General features: G+C 40.7%; 1 protein-coding gene across 2 annotated transcripts in view; it reads left to right on the forward strand.

The window, feature by feature from the left end:
• Positions 1 to 9,985: 9,985 nt before the first annotated feature.
• Positions 9,986 to 19,972, forward strand: part of RNF180 (ring finger protein 180) — a 233,701-nt gene continuing 223,714 nt past the window's right edge. For both annotated transcript variants that reach the window (XM_030927936.1, XM_030927937.1), the window contains exon 1: positions 9,986 to 10,099. The gene's annotated coding sequence lies outside the window, so the exon portion shown is untranslated. The remainder of the gene's footprint in view (positions 10,100 to 19,972) is intronic.

Here is a 19,972-nt window from a genome sequence, read left to right on the forward strand (position 1 = left end):
AAACCTGTTAGGAGGAGACCTGCTATTACAACTAGGCATAGGCCTGCATGCCTGCCCTGAAGGATTTTTCACTTCATTGAACCTGCTCACTACCACAGAAAAAAGTTACATTCATCCCAATGTGTGGTCAAAAGAAGGGAACTGAGGGAAACTAAGAATGCCCCACAATTCATACAAAGTTGAAAACCCCTGGGGAAAGCAGAAGGCAATATCCAATTCCTCTAGAAGGCAGGATAGGCCTCAAAACTGGGACTGAAGGTCTTATTCAGGATAAGTTACTTGAACTCTGTATGTCTCCATAAAATACCCCTATATTACCTGTAAAGAAATCAGATGGGTCATATCAACTAGTAAAAGACCTCCAGACCATTAACCAAATAATCCAAAGCATTCACCCTATTATCCCCAATCCATATACTATCCTCAGCAAGATTCCATATGACCATCAGTGGTTTACAGTAATAAATTTAAAGGATGCCTTTTGGGCATGTCCCTTAGCTGAAGACAGCCAAGACATATTAGCTTTTGAATGTGAAGATCCTCAGTCGGGGGGAAGCAACAATACTGCCGGATGGTCCTGCCCCAAGGATTTACAAACTCTCCTAACCTGTTTGGCTAAATTCTTGAACAAATTTTAGGGAAGATATCTGTCCCAGAGTCTATATGCATGCTCCAATATGTAGATGACATACTTGTGTCTGGGGAAAGTCATAGAACAAGTATCTGATTTCTGGATCAGTCTTCTCAATCACCTGTAAGCGGAAGGATTACAGGTATCAAAGGGGAAGCTCCAATTTGTATAGCCTGAAGTCAAGTATTTAGGGCACTGGATAAGTGCAGGCAAGCGAAGAATAGGACCTGAAAGAGTCAAAGGAATTGTGTCCTTACCCCTGCCTAGTACAAAACAAGAGCTTAGAAAATTTTTAGGGCTAGTTGGATATTGCTGCTTGTGGATTGATTCATATGCTCTAAAAGCAAAGTCTCTGTACTCTAAGCTTACCCAAGAAAAACTTCACCCCCTCCTTTGGGCCCCAGAGGAAGTCAATGAATTTAAAGAACTGAAACACTTACTCATAACTGCCCCTGTTTTAGCTCTGCCCTCCCTCAAACAACCATTTCACCTGTTTGTCAATGTAAATAAGGGAGTAGCTTTAGGGGTACTTACCCAAGAACATGGGGGCCACTGGCAGCCCGTGGCCTTTTTGTCAGAAATTCTAGACCCAGTAACCTGTGGATGGTCCAAATGTATTCAAAGTATAGCGCCCACTGCTTTGTTGATTGAGGAAAGTAGAAAGCTAACCTTTGGGGGAAAATTAATTGTTAGCACACATCATCAAGTTAGAAGAATATTAAACCCAAAGGCAAGTAGATGGCTTACAGGCTCAAGAATTCTAAAACAAGATGCCATTCTATTAGAAAAAGATGACCTCACTCTCACCACTAACAGTGCCCTTAACCCTGCTGCTTTCCTACCTGGGAATCCAAACCCCAAAGATCCTGAACATGATTGTTTAGATCTCATTGACTACCATACTAAGGTTAGAATTGATTTAAGAGAAACACATTTTTAAACAGGACTTCATCTTTTTATAGATGTCTCCTCCCCGGTAGTTGAAGGAAAAACACACAACGGATACTTTGTCATAGATGGAGTTCTTGCTGAAATAGAATCTGGAAGATTGCCAAATAATTGGTCTGCTCAAACTTGCAAATTGTGTTAAATCAGACTCTAAAATATTTACGAAAGCAAGAAGGTACCATCTATACCTACTCCAAGTACACCTTTGGGGTAGTGGACACCTTTGGAAACATTTGGACTGAGCGGAGCCTAATTAACAGCAAAGGGCAGGACCTTGCCCACAAATAATTAATTACTCAAATTTTCTTTTTTTTTTTGAGACGGAGTCTCGCTCTGTCGCCCAGGCTTGAGTGCAGTGGCGCCATCTCGGCTCACTGCAAGCTCTGCCTCCCGGGTTCACACCATTCTCCTGCCTCAGCCTCCCGAGTAGCTGGGACTACAGACTCCCGCCACCGCGCCCGGCTAATTTTTTGTATTTTTAGTGGGGACGGGGTTTCACCGTGTTAGCCAAGATGGTCTCGATCTCCTGACCTCCTAAAACGCTTACAATTACCAGAAGAAATAGCAATTGTGCATGTCCCAAGGCACCAGAAAAATTCTACCTTTGAAAGCCGAGGAAATAACCTTTTCGATCAAATTGCAAAACAAGCTGCCCTCTCTCAAAAAGCACCTAGCTTCCACCTGACTCTCTGTCTTTCCCCACTAGTTGCAATCCCTATCTTCTCTCCTGCTGAAAAGGAAAAATTAGAGAAACTAGTAGCTAAGGAAAACTCAGAAGGGAAGTGGGTGTTACCAGACCAAAGGGAAATGCTTTCCAAACCACTTATGGGAGAAATCCTGTCCCAACTACATCAAGGGACTCACTGGAGAACTCAAACTATGTGTGATGCAGTTCTCAGAGCCTATGGATGTATAGGAATTTATACCTTAGTAAACCAAGTTGTGGACAGCTGCCTAATATGTAAGAAAACTAATAAACAGACCCTAAGGAAACAACCTTTTGGGGGCAGAAGCCCTGGATTAAGGCCATTTCAAAGTATTCAAGCTGACTATGCTGAAATGCCCCCACTAGGTAGCCTTAAATATCTAATAGTAATAGTAGACCACCTCACTCATTGGGTGGAAACCATTCCCCTCCCCAGTGCAACAGCTAATAATGTGGTTAAAGTATTACCAGAGAACACAATACCTTGGTTCAGGCTACTAGAAAATACTGACTTAGACAATGCGACTCATTTTACTGCAATTATCATTAAAGGGCTTACTCAAGCTTTAGGAGTCAAATGTGAGTGTCATAACCCCTGGCATCCATCCTTTTCAGGAAGAATAGAAAGGATGAATCAGACTTTGAAGAATCCTCTAACTAAGTTAATTTTAGAAGCTCTATTACCCTGGACTAAGTGTCTCTCCATTGCTCTACTCAGGATGGGAACTGCCCCTCAAAAAGACGTTGGCCTATCCCCTTATGAAATGCTCTATGGGTTACCATACTTAAGCTCCACTGGTAATATTCCCACTTTTGAGACCAAAGATCAATTCCTTAGGAACTACATACTTGATCTATCTTCTACCCTATCTTCCCTTAGGACTAAAGGTCTCAGCGCAAACCCCACCTCTTGAGTTTCCAGTTCATCAGCACTGGCCCAGAGACTACGTCCTGGGACGTAGTCTTAAGAGCTAGAAAGAAGAGAAGCTTGAACTGCTCTGGGAGGGACCATATCTAGTGCTCCTAACAACTGAAACTGCAGTCTGAACCACCGAGAAAGGATGGAGCCATCACACCTGAGTCAAGAAAGTGCCGCCCCCTCCAGGGTCATGGGCTATAGTCCCAGGGGAAAATCCTACCAAACTAAAGCTAAGGAAAGTTTAACTCTCATTTATTCTATTACTCCTTCTTCTTTCCTTGTTCTGTTGCTAGCCACCTCTTTATTAATGCAACTAGATCAGACTCAACCCAAACCATGACCTCTGATGCTTGTTTAGTTATGTCTTGTGGGGATCTCTAAAGCCAGAGACAGCTTGCAGCAGCAGGGAAATATCTCTGCCCCATCCACAGCAGGTGCTTCTCCCATTTTGTCATACTTCGGAATGTGTCGTTTGGACCACTCAATGTCAAGACTGGGTCCCCTCAGAGGATTTCCTGCTAGCAGTTCTAAAGCTCTATAATCATTTTACTAAAGGAAGTGCCCTCCCAATTGTCAACATAACCAATGTAACCCGGTGCAAATTTCCATCACCAACCCAACTCTCCAAGATTCCTCCCCTACCCTGAACTGTTTTTATGGTATGGGAGCAGATGTGACAGGAAAAGACCCTATAGGATTCTTCGAGTTGCACCTCATTACATCCTCATCCCTCACATTTCTACCTCTATCCTCTTCTAAACTTGCTGACCAGACCACTGTCTCTTCTCCACCTAATAACAAAACCAACGTAGCTATTGTAGAAGTTAAAAATTTAAAACAAACACTGGCAATTGAAACAAGATACCATGATGCAAATGCCTGGATGGAATGGATTGAATATTCTGTTCACACTCTAAATAAAAGCGACTATTACGCTTGTGCGCAAGGTAGGCCAGAGGCCCAAGTTATCCCCTTTCCACTTGGATGGTTTTCTGACCATCCAAGCTGTATGGTGGCTCTTTTCTAAGACCCCACAGCCTGGGGTAACGAATTCTGTCGAATTCTCTCTCTGCTATTCCCTGAAGTTCAACATCCTGCAGGTCAGCCCCTGAGGGTCATCCAGCCTCCATCTCCAGACGCCAATTTTACTTCACGTCTCTCATGACAGGAACAACATTTGGCGTTTCTTGGATACCTGAAGGGATGCAGTGAGTTTAAATATTTCCAATAGTTTACCAATCAGTCTGCCCTTGTTCATCCCCATGCTGATGTATGGTGATATTTTGGTGGACCTCTACTGGACACTCTGCCAAGTAACTGGAGCGGCACTTGCGCTCTAACTCAATTGGCCATCCCTTTCACTCTGGCATTTCATCAACCAGAAAAAGGGAAACCACAACACCATAAAATGAGAGAGGCCCCTCATGGATCTTTCAACTCTCATGTTTATATAGCTGCAGTTGGAGTCCCACAGGGGGTACCTGATAGATTCTAAGCCCAAGACCAAATAGCGGCAGGATTTGAATCATTATTTCCATGGCTAACTATTAATAAAAATGTAGATTGGATAAATTACATCTATTATAACCAGCAGCGATTGCTTAATTACACTAGGGATGCTGTCAAAGAATTAGCCAAACAATTAGGGCCTACTAGCCAGATGGCTTGGGAAAACAGAATGGCCCTAGATATGATATTAGCAGAAAAGGGTGGAGTTTGTGTTATGATAGGAACCCAATGCTGCACCTACATTCCCAACAATACAGTCCCTGATGGAACAATTACAAAAGCTTTACAAGGTCTTACCTCCTTATCAAATGAATTAGCCACAAAATCTGGGATAAATGACTCTTTCACAGGATGGTTAGGGAAATGGTTTGGTAATTGGAAAGGACTCATGGCCTCTACTATTACTTCTCTTGCAGTCGCAATAGCTGTGTTTATTCCTGTTGGATGCTACATCATACCCTGCATTCGTGGACTAGTCCAAAGACGTATAGCAATAACTGTTACCAAAACCTTCCCTAGTTCTTCCCAATCCTATACTAAAAGATTCTTTCTCCAGGAAGAACAAAACTGAGTCATATTAGGTAAGTTTGAATAGCAAAACGTATAAATTCAAGAGCGGGAAATTGTTGTTAAGAACAAATAGTTCCTCTTCAATGGGTTTCAGTTCCTGATTCTTTGTTCTATTCTAAAAGGTAATCTTACCCATTCATCTATCAGCCCTCCCTATCTGTGCTATGCCCAAACACCTCAAGAGGTACCATACCTGTCCTTCTGGTCAAATGCCCCTTGCCTCCTTTGATGATGTCAACAGCAGCCAATTGGAATTAGCCTAGATTGTGTGGTCTGACCCCAGCCCACAACAGGAGGACAAGGGTCTGCGTTAGGAATAAGAAAACTTCTGCTCTTCTTTGTTTTGTGTGCTCTCCCTTGCCTCTGCCTTGCATGCAAGAGGTGCCCTTCTATAGAAGTTAATTTCCTTGCTGAGAGAACTTTTGCCTGAATGCTAGTTTCACTCTGTGGCATTGAATATTTGTTTCTAACAATAAGAACACTTAGATCCACACATGGCGCACGTGCCTGAAGCTATCATAGGCTTATCCATACAAACTAGTGAATATTTTCCTTGGGCCAACTTGAGTTAGGTTTCTGTCATTTCACTGAAATGAGTCCTAACTAACACACTTCTGGATGGAACGGATTGAGCAGTGTGTTAGGCACTGTTTTCTTAAAGATCATCATTAATACTAACAACAACAACTGATATTTATTGAGTGCTTACTATATACTAAGTATCATTTTAAGCACTTTGCTTGGATAAAATCGTTAAAACCTCACAATAACTCTATGATGTTACTATTATTATCTCCTATTTACAGATGAAAAAACAGAGGAACAGAGAGATTAAGAAACTTGTCCTAGGCCGGGTGCGGTGGCTCAAGCCTGTAATCCCAGCACTTTGGGAGGCCGAGACGGGCGGATCACGAGGTCAGGAGATCGAGACCATCCTGGCTAATATGGTGAAACCCCGTCTCTACTAAAAAAATACAAAAAACTAGCTGGGCGAGGTGGCAGGTGCCTGTAGTCCCAGCTACTCAGGAGGCTGAGGCAGGAGAATGGCGTGAACCCGGGAGGCAGAGCTTGCAGTGAGCTGAGATCTGGCCACTGCACTCCAGCCTGGGCAGCAGAGCGAGACTCCGTCTCAAAAAAAAAAAAAAAAAAAAAAAGAAACTTGTCCTCAGGTTATACACTTGTAACTGGAAGATTTGAGACTCCAGCCAGGGAAGAGTTCCACAGCTGTGTTATTCTACATTGCCTCAAGAGTCAGCAAATCCAGTCGCATTTTCTCATTCTCTTTAGCCTCTTTGCCCAGTTCGACTATCCATTTGCTCTTCAAACTTGCATAGAAAGCTTTAGCTTTCCAGTCCTTCTGTTAGGAACTTCATTAGGTTTTCTTTTCCCCTGCCTCCTAAATCTAAGGTTTTCCTAATAATTCTCTACTCTTTTCTTGGTAATCTCACGTACCTCTGTGCATTAACTCAAGCCTCTAATTTTGAACTTCCTGCTTTCTCCAAATCACTCAAATGTCCTGCTAGGGCCTCAAATGGCATGAATTGCATCACACAATGTTGAGTTTGCAGGAAGAAATTAAATTTTTTTTATTATTTCAGTCTTGGTTGGAAATTATAATTTATGCCAGAGGTTATAAAATTCAACCGTTAGGTAATAAGATTATTGACTCAGGTGCTTTGGGAGGACTAAAGATTCAGCTAGCCATTATATCTGGTGTGATGAGAGATGTTAGTTAATATTTAGATACTAATTACCTAGCAGTTAAAATAAATCTGTACTTATTTTGTATCTTATAATCATAAAGCTGAGTTTTTGTCTGTCTTTTTACTAAAATGTAAATGATCTTCCCTGAAATACTGAAAATAATACTTTTCATTTGTACCTTGGAGATGATGAATATTTGTTAAGATGTTTATTAAAGCAAAAAGTGTTTCTTCTCTTCTGGTTGTAAAATGACTGGAGAGGTTGTTTTTAGTTGATCACACCTGTGCAAATTAATTCCTCTCTAGGGTCATGGCTTCTCATATTTGGCCTTTCTTTAGAATCGTCTGATATCCCACACCAAGAAATTCTGATTCAATTGTACCAGAGTAAGGACAGGGCATTGGTATTTTCACAAGCACTCCAGGTTATTCAAATGTGCTTCCAACCTTGAGAATCATTGCTCAGAAGGTACACTTTTTAGGGTTGCTCAATAAATATGGAACACCCAGTTAAATTTTAACTTTTAGTAACCAAACATTTTTAGCGTGTTTTATACTAAGAATTAATTCACTGTTTATCCAAAATTCAATTTTAACTGGGCATCCTGTGTTTTTATTTGCCAAACTTGTTAACCTTATCATTTATCTGAGTTCATCCCTGTGATTTCATCAGAAATAAGAGATTATATTACATTACTGAATCAGAAGCATCAAGACTTTCATCTTGTCTTTCTTCTTTCAGGCCTGTTTGTAATAAATCTTGTACCTCCAAAAGTTTATTTCTTTAAAAAGGAAGCACTGCAAATTCAGCCAGGAGGCCAACATTTTCCTCTAGAAGTTGCCCACATTCTCCCTCTTGTGTGTTTCCCAGGTGGTTCCCTCCAGCAAAGGAAGGTCAAGTCTCTCTCAGGCTTCAAAGCTCTCTGACATTTTCTTGCCATCTCATCTTAAAAGAGAATGTTTTCTGCTTTTAAAGGTTCATGTGATTAGGCTGGGCCGGCGTAGGTGATCTGAAATAATCTCCCTATTTGGGTCAGTAACTTTTATTACATCAGTAAAGTCCCTTTTCTATATACTGTAACATCTTTACAGGATCCAGAGATTAGAATGTGGACATTTTGGGGGATCCATTCTGCCTACCACAGTTGTTACAGGTGGCACTTTCACTTCTCTCTTCGATCAGATTCTCTGCCTGTCCACTTTGTCATAGAATGCATCCTCCAATTGCCTCCTGAGAAAGAAAGCATGAAAATACTATTTAAACATTTGTATATTTGAAAATGTCTTTTTAGACCTCATACTTAAGGAAATCATTTTTTCTCAGAATTTATCTTTTATTTATGTTTCTGTCGAGAATCCAATGCCATTCTGATTTCTAAATCTTCATAAATCATCTCCTATTTTTTCCTCCATGAAAGCTATTAAGATCTCTCTGACTCACGTGGTTTGAAATGTCACAACTTTGTTACAGATAATTTTTATCCATTAAACCGAGAGCTGATGTGTTTCTATCCTTTAGTTCTGAGAACTGTTGTCCTGGTTTTCTTTGGTAATTATCTTTCTTCTCTTTGCCCTACTAGCTGTTAGATATTCCACCTTTCCTTGCCTAACTGCCCTGGCTAGTGCCTCCACTATAATGTTGAAAAGAAGTAGCGACAATTGACATCCTTGTCTTATTCCTGATCTTAGGTGAAAATGTTCATTCTTTCAAGATTAAGTATGATGTTAATTATGGATTTTTCATAGAGGCTCTTTATTAGGTTGAGGAAGTTTCCTTTTATTCCTAGTTGAAGTGTTTACATCAAGAAAGGGTGTTAGATTTTGTCAAGTGCTTTTCCTTCATCTTTTGAGATGATCATGTGGTTTTTGTCATTTAGTCTATTAAAGTAGTGCTTACATTAATGTTGTATGTTACACCAAACTTCCATTCCTGAGATAAATCCTACTTGGTCATGTGGTATAATTTTTTTTTTTTAATGTTGCTGGGTTTGGCTTGCTAGTATTTTGTTGAGGATTTTTATGTTACTATGCATAAGGTATATTGGTGTGTAGTTTTCTTGTGATGTCTTTCATTTTGTTCTTTATTTCCTTGTATTTCCAGATGGGAAGTCACTGTATACAGCCCTAATCTTAGGACAAGTTTCCAAATAAGCCACTTCAGGCAAGTAAAAATTTCTGTATCTAGCAGAGAAACAAAGCTGTATATTCTTTTGAGGTTCCCTCCTAGCTTCCTTCCCTCTCCTCAAGCCAACTAATAAAACTTGTTTTTTATACTCCAAATATTATTTATAGTCGTTTGATCATCTATGAGGCACCTGCAAGTCAACATTTATGGCAAGCGGCCCCCTCACTCCCTAAATAAGCAGTTTTGATTTAGCTCCACTCATCAACTCACCTCCCAACTGTAATTTGTCAAGCGTAGCAGCGTAGTGTCAGTCAGGTGCACTTCAGTGGTTAATCTCCTTGCACACCGGTGGAACTTAGGGCACAATAAGGTAAGCAACGAAGATAGTGATACACAAAGGGAAAACTAAATCCAGGTAGTGATATACAAAGGGAAAGATAGTGATATACAAAGGGAAAACTAAACCCAGCTTAGAAAGTCCTAGGCATGGGGATGGGTGGCTGGGACGCCGGCCTAAGATTTTAGCAGGGAACAGACCCAGCAGTTCCATGGGATCTCTCAACTCCAGAAAAGGCCGAGTGAGGACAAGGAAGACCACACAGATAATTTCTGTGGCTCTGGTAAGGGGATGACAAGGGAGAAAAACCTTCCCACGGTACCGTCTGGCCCGCGGCGCTTGTCTGCCTGCGCGAGGTCAAAGCCCGGCGCCGCCCACGCGCAGCTCGGGTGGGAACCCGCAGAGGTGGGGTGAGCAGGGCAGCTGGCGGCGGCGGGCGAGAGCCGGGGCGCCACGTCCTAGGCCGCGGGGTCGGGGCTGCAGGCACAGCTAGAGCGCTTTCCGCGGGGTTTGGCTCCTGTCGCTTCCCGTCTCGCCGAACCGGCATAGCCACTACAGCCAGAGTCGCAGCGACTCCTCAAAGCCTGGCTGCTGGCGGCCGGGAGCGCCGGGAGGGGGCGCGAAGCCGGAGGCTCCGGGACGTGGACGCAGGTAAAGGCCGGCGGGTCGGAGTCGGGCGAAGCGCGGCGGCTGCGCCTCTCGGAGGGGCCTGGCCTCGGCCGGGCCCTGCCCAGCCGCGGTGGCCCGGGTCTCCACGTTGGCCCAAGCGGGGACGTGCCAAGGGGCTGGGCTAGGGCTGCCGCTGGCCTGGCCGCCTCTCGCCCGGGCCTCCGGTGACGCGGCGGCGGCGGCTTAACTTTCGCACCTGAGACTCTCCGAGCGGCCTCGGGGCGCGCCCGCCTGGAGATTGGAATCACACGGGGTCGAAAAAGCTGAGCCCTAGACGCGAGGCGCCGGAGGCGTGGCGGAGGAGGCCGGGGAGGGTAGGGTGGGTGCCAGGGGTCCAGTACTGAACACTCTCCAGGTCTGAGATCTGAAACTGCGTCCTGTTTAATTTCGGAGCTTGTGGGGACCACACACCCCCTTCCACGGCCGGTTCCTTCCGCACGGATCCACTTTCCTTTGTCTGGTCCATTTCAGTATTGGCATCGCAATTGCTTTTGTTGAAGCCTTGGGTCCAGAGTGTACGACTTTCTACTAGGCAGAGGTCATAAGCTCTGAAATGCATCCGGGCGGAGGTGGGGAGATTGTCCTTTGGTGGGAAATTACTAGTGCTGCTATGAGCACTAACACGTATATACTACCTTGTTTTTTTTTGTTTTGTTTTGTTTTGTTTTTTTTGAGATAGTGCTCATTATTTTCGTAGCATCTAATAGTTGTAAGTGCACCTGTGAGAGCTTTCATTAGTTAACTTCAAAGGTGCATTATGCGGACGGGTTACTATTATCCCATTTTATAGACCAGACTGCTGAGGCACCCAGGAGGAAAAGTGATTATATCAAAACTAAGCAGTCAGTCCTTGTGGAAACTGTGATTAGAACTTGTCTGACTAGAGTTGTCCTTGGTCCAGTTGGTCTCTTAGCCTCAAACAAAATTTAGCGGTCAAAGATGGACGATCTGATGCTCATTGTATTTTTATTTACTAATTGTTAAAATCTTTCTTGCAAAATAGAGTCAAATCCTTTCAGACACCTGTTATAGAACCCCTAAAAGTGATACTTGAAAGATCATAATCACTCTGGTTTCAAATGAGTGGTATCGTTTGAGTCGTGGAAAGAAGTAAATTTCCGTTGTCTTTTATCTGTCAAACTTTCATCTCCTGTATAAATGTAGTGCCACTGGCAGCCCGAAGATACTTGGTGACAATAGCAGAGCCTCTAAATATTTAGTAAGTAGAATCGAGGAGGTGAGCTGTTAGATTTCCCGAAATATTTGAACAGCAAGTTTTTTCTCATAAAGAATAAAAAATTTAGGAGGATAGTCATTTGAATTATTTTAATGAAAATTATCTCGTAATTGTGTGCGTGTTACGTTGTACTTTATCTCTCTGGAACCACCAAAAATTTAGCAGTTTCCCTAGGGTTTGCTCTTCGTTTTGTCAATGGTATTTTGTTAGTCCATTTTTCTTCCTCTCTTTCATTTTGTATGTGTTTGGTTTTTCAAATGAAGATTTTTTTCTTCGAAAATTCAAAAAATAATATTGAAAAAAACAAGCTTTCTTTCTTGATAAAATAGACTTAATTAGCACTTTTTTGAGTGTGTCTGAGGACCGACACCAGCCTCTTTAATAAGCACCTCATGAAGCAGGAATTCTTCCAGGCAAGAATGCAATACATTAGTCATTTTAATCTATTTCTGTAATATTTTATGACATAGCAACCTGAATAATAATGCTTTTTACTCTTACAATGTCTTTTCATCAAGGAGCATAAAGATTAAAAATTTCTCTTAAATGTTGCTAAGTACATAGTACAAGGGGCAGTATGCTTAGACTTAATTGTTGCTTTCATGGAATAAACACAGTTCTCTCTCCCTTACACCACCTCCATTTGGCCATCTGAAAAAAGGATGGTGATCTGTCCTTCCCTTCATAGGGATATTTGGGGAATTAATGAAGTAATATCTGGAAAGCAGTTTGAACTCCACGGAAGAAAAGAGCTTTGTAACTTTGAAATGTGATTGCAGAGTCTTGAAACATTTTCCCTCCTTAAACATGCTGTTGTTTATATTTTTAGAGAGTAGTCATTCCAAGTAGTCACCTCAGGAGGCTAAACACTTATTCCCGTAGTGCTGCTGCCATTCATAATTGTATATTTTGAAATTTCTAGTCAGTTTACAAGCAAAATAAAAACATTTCATGATAATATTCATAAACACTTGTTTTTTCTATTTTTTAATCAAAAATCTAGTTCAGCTTGAGTACCTATTTTCTTTGCTAAATTTGGCAGAATGCTTTCTACATGGTTGTAAAACTCAGTTCTACCTTCAGGATTTTACCACTATTAAGGATATTTAAAGCATTGTCCTGATGGCTACGAAGGCAGTTTCAAAAGGGCAGTTTAAAAATAGTTTAAAATAATGACAGACATTATTAGAATAAGTTTACAATCTTCCCAGAAGTCTACTACAAAGGGGACAATGCTTACCTGTAGGCTGAAGTTCTGTGCATATGTGTACGTTTGTATGTAGTCTCTATTGTAACCTATCAATTATCTCTTTTCATTACATTGATTTCTTAGAAATTATGTATTTTACTTACATATTAAATAGAGTACATTAAGTAGATCACATCATACTGGAACAGTGTTAGATTGGGAGTGTATTTCATAGAGAAGTTTGAATTTCACATAAATTTAAATTTAAATCTTTGTAACAATTTTGATTACTAAAATGTGGCTCCATATTGTATGTTTTAAGTGTAATACAGCCGAGGCAATATAGCCTCAAAATATAAAATTGCTATTTTCAAAAAAAGTTATGTGTGCAACAGACTTTCCTGACCACACCAATGTCAAAAGAAAAAAATTTGACAAATTAGTTTAAATATCAAATTGGCTTTTATTAGCAATTCTCAAATTAGGTAGCATCTCATTCCATAAAATAGAATGCCATGCCTTAGGCATGGCAGAATAGTTGGTTTTTTGTAAGGTGGGAACAGGGAAACAGAGTAATTTTTAAAAGTCTGTTGGTTAACATCAGATTACTTAAGGTTACTTTTAAGTGTTAAAGCAGAAGGGACTACTTATGCCAAGTCAGGTTTACTAACCCCTTTCCTGTTGCAGTGAATCTCCTGTTTTCAGGAAAAACTAGTTTGGTCTTTGACCTACTTCCTTAAAGTTTCAGTTTGATTATGTGGCACTGAGCATGAGTGACTCCCTTTTGGTTTGATCTCTTGGGGCCTAGTGGAGGAGCTCCGCTAAAACAACGTCCTGTTGTAAATTTTTATTTAACAATTCTATCCTTTCAGTAAGCTTTCACCTAATTGAGAATGTGACCAAAACTTAGGGCATAAACGCTACTGTCAGTTACTATCATTCTGGGTTTTCAGTCTCAACATGTCACTAATAGGTTAGGTGTCCTCATTATCATAGGTTTCTTTGAGTTTTTATCATATCAGCTGGAGAGAGATCATTGACATTCAGCAGATTGCTGCATGCAGTCATTTAAAACTTTTGAGAGAATGCAGCACACTAGGGAGACTACTGTTATGACTATCAGGAAGATAATACCAAGAGTTTGGAATGTGCTCCTTAATCAAAGTTCCCATGAACCAAACCAACTAAAATTGAACAGATCAAAGAATGAGACAGACAATGAATCCATTCATTTTAACCAAGTAGCCTGTTCTTTAATTTTTTTTGCAACTGAGTCTCTATAATACCGGAATTTATCCGTGTGCAACAATAAGTGTTACCAACTGCAAAGACTCCTCTCTCTTTGACCAGTAGAAATCTAGAGCAATTCTGTTAATATCTAGTATAACTTTAACAAGAGAATTCAAAGAAGTCTTGTGCAGCTATAGCATTGCAGTAGGCTCTTCTATAGAGGCTATTGTGAGGGATAAATTCTAATCATTGCTTCATTTGTATTACTCTAAGCCATAGGAAAGGGGACCTAACAAAACCCATCCAAAAGGGTTAATGCGTCTTGGCAGTGTTCTCTTTAATCTATGACATAGATTAGGAGGAGTGAGCCAGTGTTCCACTTCTGGATTATGGAGTGAAAACTTACCATTAAGATTTTCAGCCCACATTGGCCCTTCATCCTTTACCTGTCAAGGCATGAGGTTGCCTGTGTATAAGGTTGGCCACAGAATTATCCACAAATAATGATACACCCTGTGGGTGCACATAACGACTGCTTTCCAGTTCTGTTGTTCATGGATATATTGCTTGGAATGATGGATTTAGCAGTTTCTAGCCAAGAAGCTGAAGCAGCGTTTATAGGTTAAAATAACTGTAATATGTTTGCACATAAGTCAGTTTGCAAGAAACTCTGTTCAGGCTTTTGGTACAATCCTGTCTTATGATACACTCATTTGGACTTGGTTCTTGTATCCCATGACTGGATTAAATTAAAACAGGGAGAGAGAACAAGTGGATCTAGAAATCTGACTCTATAACAGGGACCACTAGTACAATTTGAACAAGCAGTTGTGTTAGGGATGTTTTTAAGTTAGCCACTGAGTGGACTAAAAGATATTTTAAGTTATGTAAAGATTTGGGTTTGGCAGGACAGATCCAACACTCTGTGAAGTTACCTACAGAAGCAACTGGTTGTGACAATATTAACCTGCCAAGCGGAAAAGGTATAAATAAGGAAAAATTAAGAGGGATAAGTCTTATTATGATGGAGGATCTTTTTCTGATGTCTTGGGGAAAGCCGTCCACAATGTGAAGTCATCAACTTCTTATCCTGGTTAACCTGATTTTTTAAGGTCTGTGGCTTAAGAAGAGAAGCAAGTGGCATCAGGAGGTGGTCTTTTATGAGGGAGATGTGAATCCAGGGGTCAACACCTTTGAATTTAGCTGCAACGTCTGTAGTCAGGAGCACTTGGTAGGGTCCTTTCCAGGGGATTCAAAAGCAGTCTTTCTTTGATGGCATTTCCAGAACACCCAATCACCAGGATCCAACAAGCCTTTTTGGATCTGTGTCTTGAAAGTCTTCCTTTACCCGTTGGTGATAACTTTTAGCATAGTACATTAAGAATGTACAGTATTGGGTCATTTCAACATGGGTCAATTAGGGATATACATTTGGTGTAGTAGCCAAAGATATAGACTGACCAGCAGTAATTTCATAAGAAGTTAACTTGTGTTTTCCAGCACTGTTGCTCTGAAGAGTCATAAGAGCCAGAGACAAAATTTTAGGCCAAAGAAGGCTAGTGATTTCAGATAAGTTGGAAATTCTGAGGTTAAGTATCCCATTAGTTTTATCGACCTTACCAGAGGACTGAGGAGGGTAAGGACAGTGATAATGCTAGACTGTTTATAATAATTTAAGTAGTGCATGAATTACTGTCCAGTAAAATGAGTGGCTCAGTTACTTGAAATGGCATTCAGTATACCCCAGATGTGAAGTACTACTTTTGTTTTACAGTAAGGTCATTGTCAGCCTTTTGACCTGGGAAGGCCTGAGCCCATCCATAGAACACACAGATTATAACAGGCACATACAGACTATTGCAAGTACATGTTTGGTGGGAGTGGATGAAGTCTAATTGTACATGTTCAAATGGGCCTAATGGTTGGAGTGAGGGCCGGTCATTCCGGGGGAACATAAAGTGACTTTCTTGGAGTATGAGTTTGCCAGGTTAAATATTGATTTTAAATAGCTTTTATAACTTTATAACAAGTTTCCCACCAAAACTTTTTGATCATTTGATCTATCTTATCAGTACCATTATGGATAAGGGAATGTAAGAGGCATAACAAATACCCCTTAAGTGACCTTTGGAGTACCAAGTAGCTGTCTTGGCCTTCCCAGAACTTGGAAAGGAAATTACAAGAACATCCTTCTCATGCATCCTTCTTATTCCCAAAATTCATTTTAATTTGTAGAGGCCTTCTCCCCCTCCCCCCCAATAACTAATAGCATCTGGTTGTAGAGAGGCAAAGTTAAGTAACAGGGAGCATGCCTTACTGTTTCCAGCTGTTGGATATAGACAAAAGACCTCACAGAGTTGGGTAACATTTTTGGCATGAACATCAGTTGGGACATTTACCTGATATTCAGCCTCAGTTCTCTTTGTTTGAGCCTCTTTTTTTATAACAGTATCCAACTTTGGGCATCAGTATCCAGCAAGGAGGTTATCAACTTGTGGGCCACTTTTTGTTGGTATGCCTGAAGGAGTGAGGAAATCTCTTTGCTTCCAAAGTGTTTCAAAATCATGAACCACTTCAAATGCATAGTGACTGTCAGTGTAAATGCTGACAGACTGATTTTTAGATAAAATGCAGGCACAGGTATGTGTGCGAGTATTCCCCAATGCCTGCTTTAATGTACAAAAAAGATTCAAGGTTTTAAATCATTGGGCAATTCTAAAGCAGGGGGCTGGGGGTCGTTGTACTACCCTTTTTCATTCTACAAATGCTGCCTCATGTCTCCCCCCCGCCCAGGCCCTGCAAGGAATGGGTTTAGGGACTGAATTTTTAGTGAGTTCAGTAAGTTGGGATGCTAAGAGTAAACATTTAGGAACCTGTAGATGGCAATATCCAACTAACTCTACTAACATGTTAAGTTGTCTCTTAGTTCTGGGCCTGGGAAAATCATGGATAAGCCTAAGTTTATTAGGAGACTTGGATGCTTGCAGCACTTAGATCATGTCTTAAATAGTAAATAGTATCTGATGATAAATATAATTTTTCTATGGAGACCTTGTGTCCTTTCTCTGTTAACTGTTAATAGGTAGATGAAATACTCTTAGGATGCCTCCTCAGTGCATGAACAAAGAGGTCATCTATGTATTGCAGGAGAGTTGACCCTTGATACTAGAAGGTGTGCTCAAGTCTTGATGGAGCACTTGAGAGAAGTAGGAGGGGGCTTCAGTGAACCCCTGAGGCATGACTGTCCAGGTACATTATTGATTATTCTAGGTGAAAGCAAATAGATATTGACTATCATGGTCAGTGGGAATGCTAAAAAAAGACTGAACACAGTTCTACCACTGTGAACTGTTTAGAATTCGGGGGACCTGGGGCAAAAGAGTATTTGGGTTTGGAACCACTGGGAAATGAAAAATAATGATCCTGGTAGTGACTCTTAGATCTGGAAAAATTACCATCCTTGCCTGTTAGGTTGTTGTCCCTAAGTATACAACAAACTGTACAAAAAATAGAATCATATTAACCAAAACTAAATATCCTTGATACAGTATATTATTAACCATTTACTTAAGGTGTTTATTTTCTTTTACAGAGATAAATTTTAATTACTTGAATTCCCAGCCAAAGTAGAACCCACCCAATAACATTTAAATGAAAATCATTTTACATGTTTCTTGAATGTATATACAATTTTTATTGTCATATTTTTGTAAATAGCCATTTAATTTCACTATACTTTTATTTATAATTTATCAGGAGAACCCGCTCCCGATGTTTAATGTGGGTTCTTTTCTATTTCCTAAGTGTCTCGGCTGGTTTGAGAAATAAAGGGAAAAAGCACAAGAGAGAGAAATTTAAAGCTGGGTGCCCGGGGGAGACATCCCATGTTGGCAGGATCTGTGATGTTCCCAAGTGGAAAAACCAGCAAGTTTTTATTAGTGATTTTCAAAAGGGGAGGGAGTGCACGAGTAGGGTGTGGGTCACAGAGATCACATACTTTACAAGGTAATAAAATATCACAAAGCAAATGGAGGCAGGGCGAGATCACAGGACCACCTGATGGGGCGAAATTAAAATTGCGAATGAAGTTTCCGCAGGCATTGTCATTGATAACATCTTATCAGGAAACAGGGTTTGAGAGCAGACAACCTGTCTGACCAAAATTTATTAGGCGGGAATTTTCCTCGTCCTAATAAGCCTGGGAGCTACAGGAGACCGGGGCTTATTTCATCCCTTCGCTTCGACCATAAAAGATAGCACGCCTTAAAGGGGCCTTCTATAAGCCTACCTTCAGGGCGCATTCCCTTTCTCAGGGATGTTCCTTGCTGAGAAAAAGAATTCAGTGATATTTCTCCTATTTGCTTTTGAAAGAGGAAAAATATAGCTCTGTTCTGTCTGGCTCACCAGCGGCCAGTTCAAAGTTACCGCTCTTGTTCCCTGAACATCGCTGTTATCCTGTTCTTTTTTTTTAAGATGCCCAGATTTCATATTGTTCAAACACACATGCTCTACAAACAGTTTGTGCAGTTCACACAATCATCACAGGGACCTGAGGTGACGTTCATCCTCCTCAGTTTATGAAGAAGATGACAGGATTAAGAGATTAAAGACAGGCATAGAAAATCACAAGGGATAAGTGTCCATGAAATCTTCACAGTTTATGTTCAGAGATTGCAGTAAATACAGGCATAAGAAATTATACAAATATTAATTTGGGGAACTAATAAATGTCCATGAAATCTTCACAATTTATCTTCTTCTGCCGTGGCTTCAGCCGGTCCCTCCGTTCGGGCTCCCTGACTTCCCGCAACAATAATTGACACATTTTTGACACATATATTGTATATATTTGGGGGTACAGTACTGATACATGTACATGTTGTATGATGATTAAATCAAGGTATTTATTACCTCAAAGATTTGTCATTTCTTTATGGTGAGAACATTCAAAATTCTCTCTTCTTGGTTATTTTGAAATATATGCAATATAGTATCATTAACTATAGTCACTTTGCTATGCAGTAGATCACCAAAACTTATTCCTTGTATATAACTGCAAGTTTGTACCTATTGACCAGTCTCTCTCCCTCTCCCTTTCCCTTTCCCCTTTCCCTTTTCCCTCTCTCCCCTTTTCTACTTCCCAGATTCTGGTGACTGCTGTTCTCTCTACCTCTATGACATCAACTTTCTTTTTTTTTTTGAGATGGAGTCTCAGTCAGTCACCCAGGCTTAAGTGCAATAGCGTGATCTTGGCTCACTGCAACCTCTGCCTCCCGGGTTCAAGCGATTCTCCTGCCTCAGCCTCCTGAGTAGCTGGGATTATAGGCATGTGCCACCATGCCCAGCTAACATTTGTATTTTTAGTAAAGATAGGGTTTCACCATGTTGGTCAGGCTGTTCTTGAACACCTGACCTCGTAATCCTCCTGTCTTGGACTCCCAAATTGCTGGGATTATAGGCATGAACCAGCGCGCCCAGCCTGACATCAGCTGTTTTCGGTTGCACATGAGTTTGATTATGCAGATTTTGTCTTTCTGTGCCTGGTTTATTTCACTTAATGTAACATCCTCCAGACTCATCCATGTTGCCACAAATGGCAGGACTTCATGCCTTTTTTTTGACTCAATAGTGTTCCATTGTGTATATATACCAGATTTTCTTTATCCATTCATTCTTTGATGGACACTTAGATTGATTCCGTATCTTGGGTATTGTGAATAGTACTGTAATGAACATGAGAGTGCTGATGTCTCTTCAGCATACTGATTTCATTTCCTTTGGATATATACCCAGTAGTGGGATTGCTGGATCATGTTGTAGTTCATTATTAGTTTTTGAGGAACCTCCATACTGTCTTCAATAATGGCTGGACAAATTTACATTCCCACCAACAGTATATAGGAATTCCTAGTTCTTCATATACATTCCAGCATTTATTTTTTTGTCTTTTCAATAATAGCCATCCTAATTGGGGTAAGATGATATCTCATTGTGGTTTTAATTTACATTTATATTTCCCAAACTGTGATCGTTGAGCATTTTATCATATACCCGTTGGCCATTTATATGTCTTCTTTTGACATCTATTCAGGTATTTTGCCCATTTTTGGTCAGATTATTATTTTGCTATTGAGTTAAGTTCCTTGTATCTTCTGGATATTAACTCTGATGCATAGTTTGCAAATATTTTTCCCATTCT

The sequence above is a fragment of the Rhinopithecus roxellana genome, chromosome 3 (genome assembly GCF_007565055.1).
Source record: "Rhinopithecus roxellana isolate Shanxi Qingling chromosome 3, ASM756505v1, whole genome shotgun sequence".
Classification (NCBI taxonomy): domain Eukaryota; kingdom Metazoa; phylum Chordata; class Mammalia; order Primates; family Cercopithecidae; genus Rhinopithecus; species Rhinopithecus roxellana.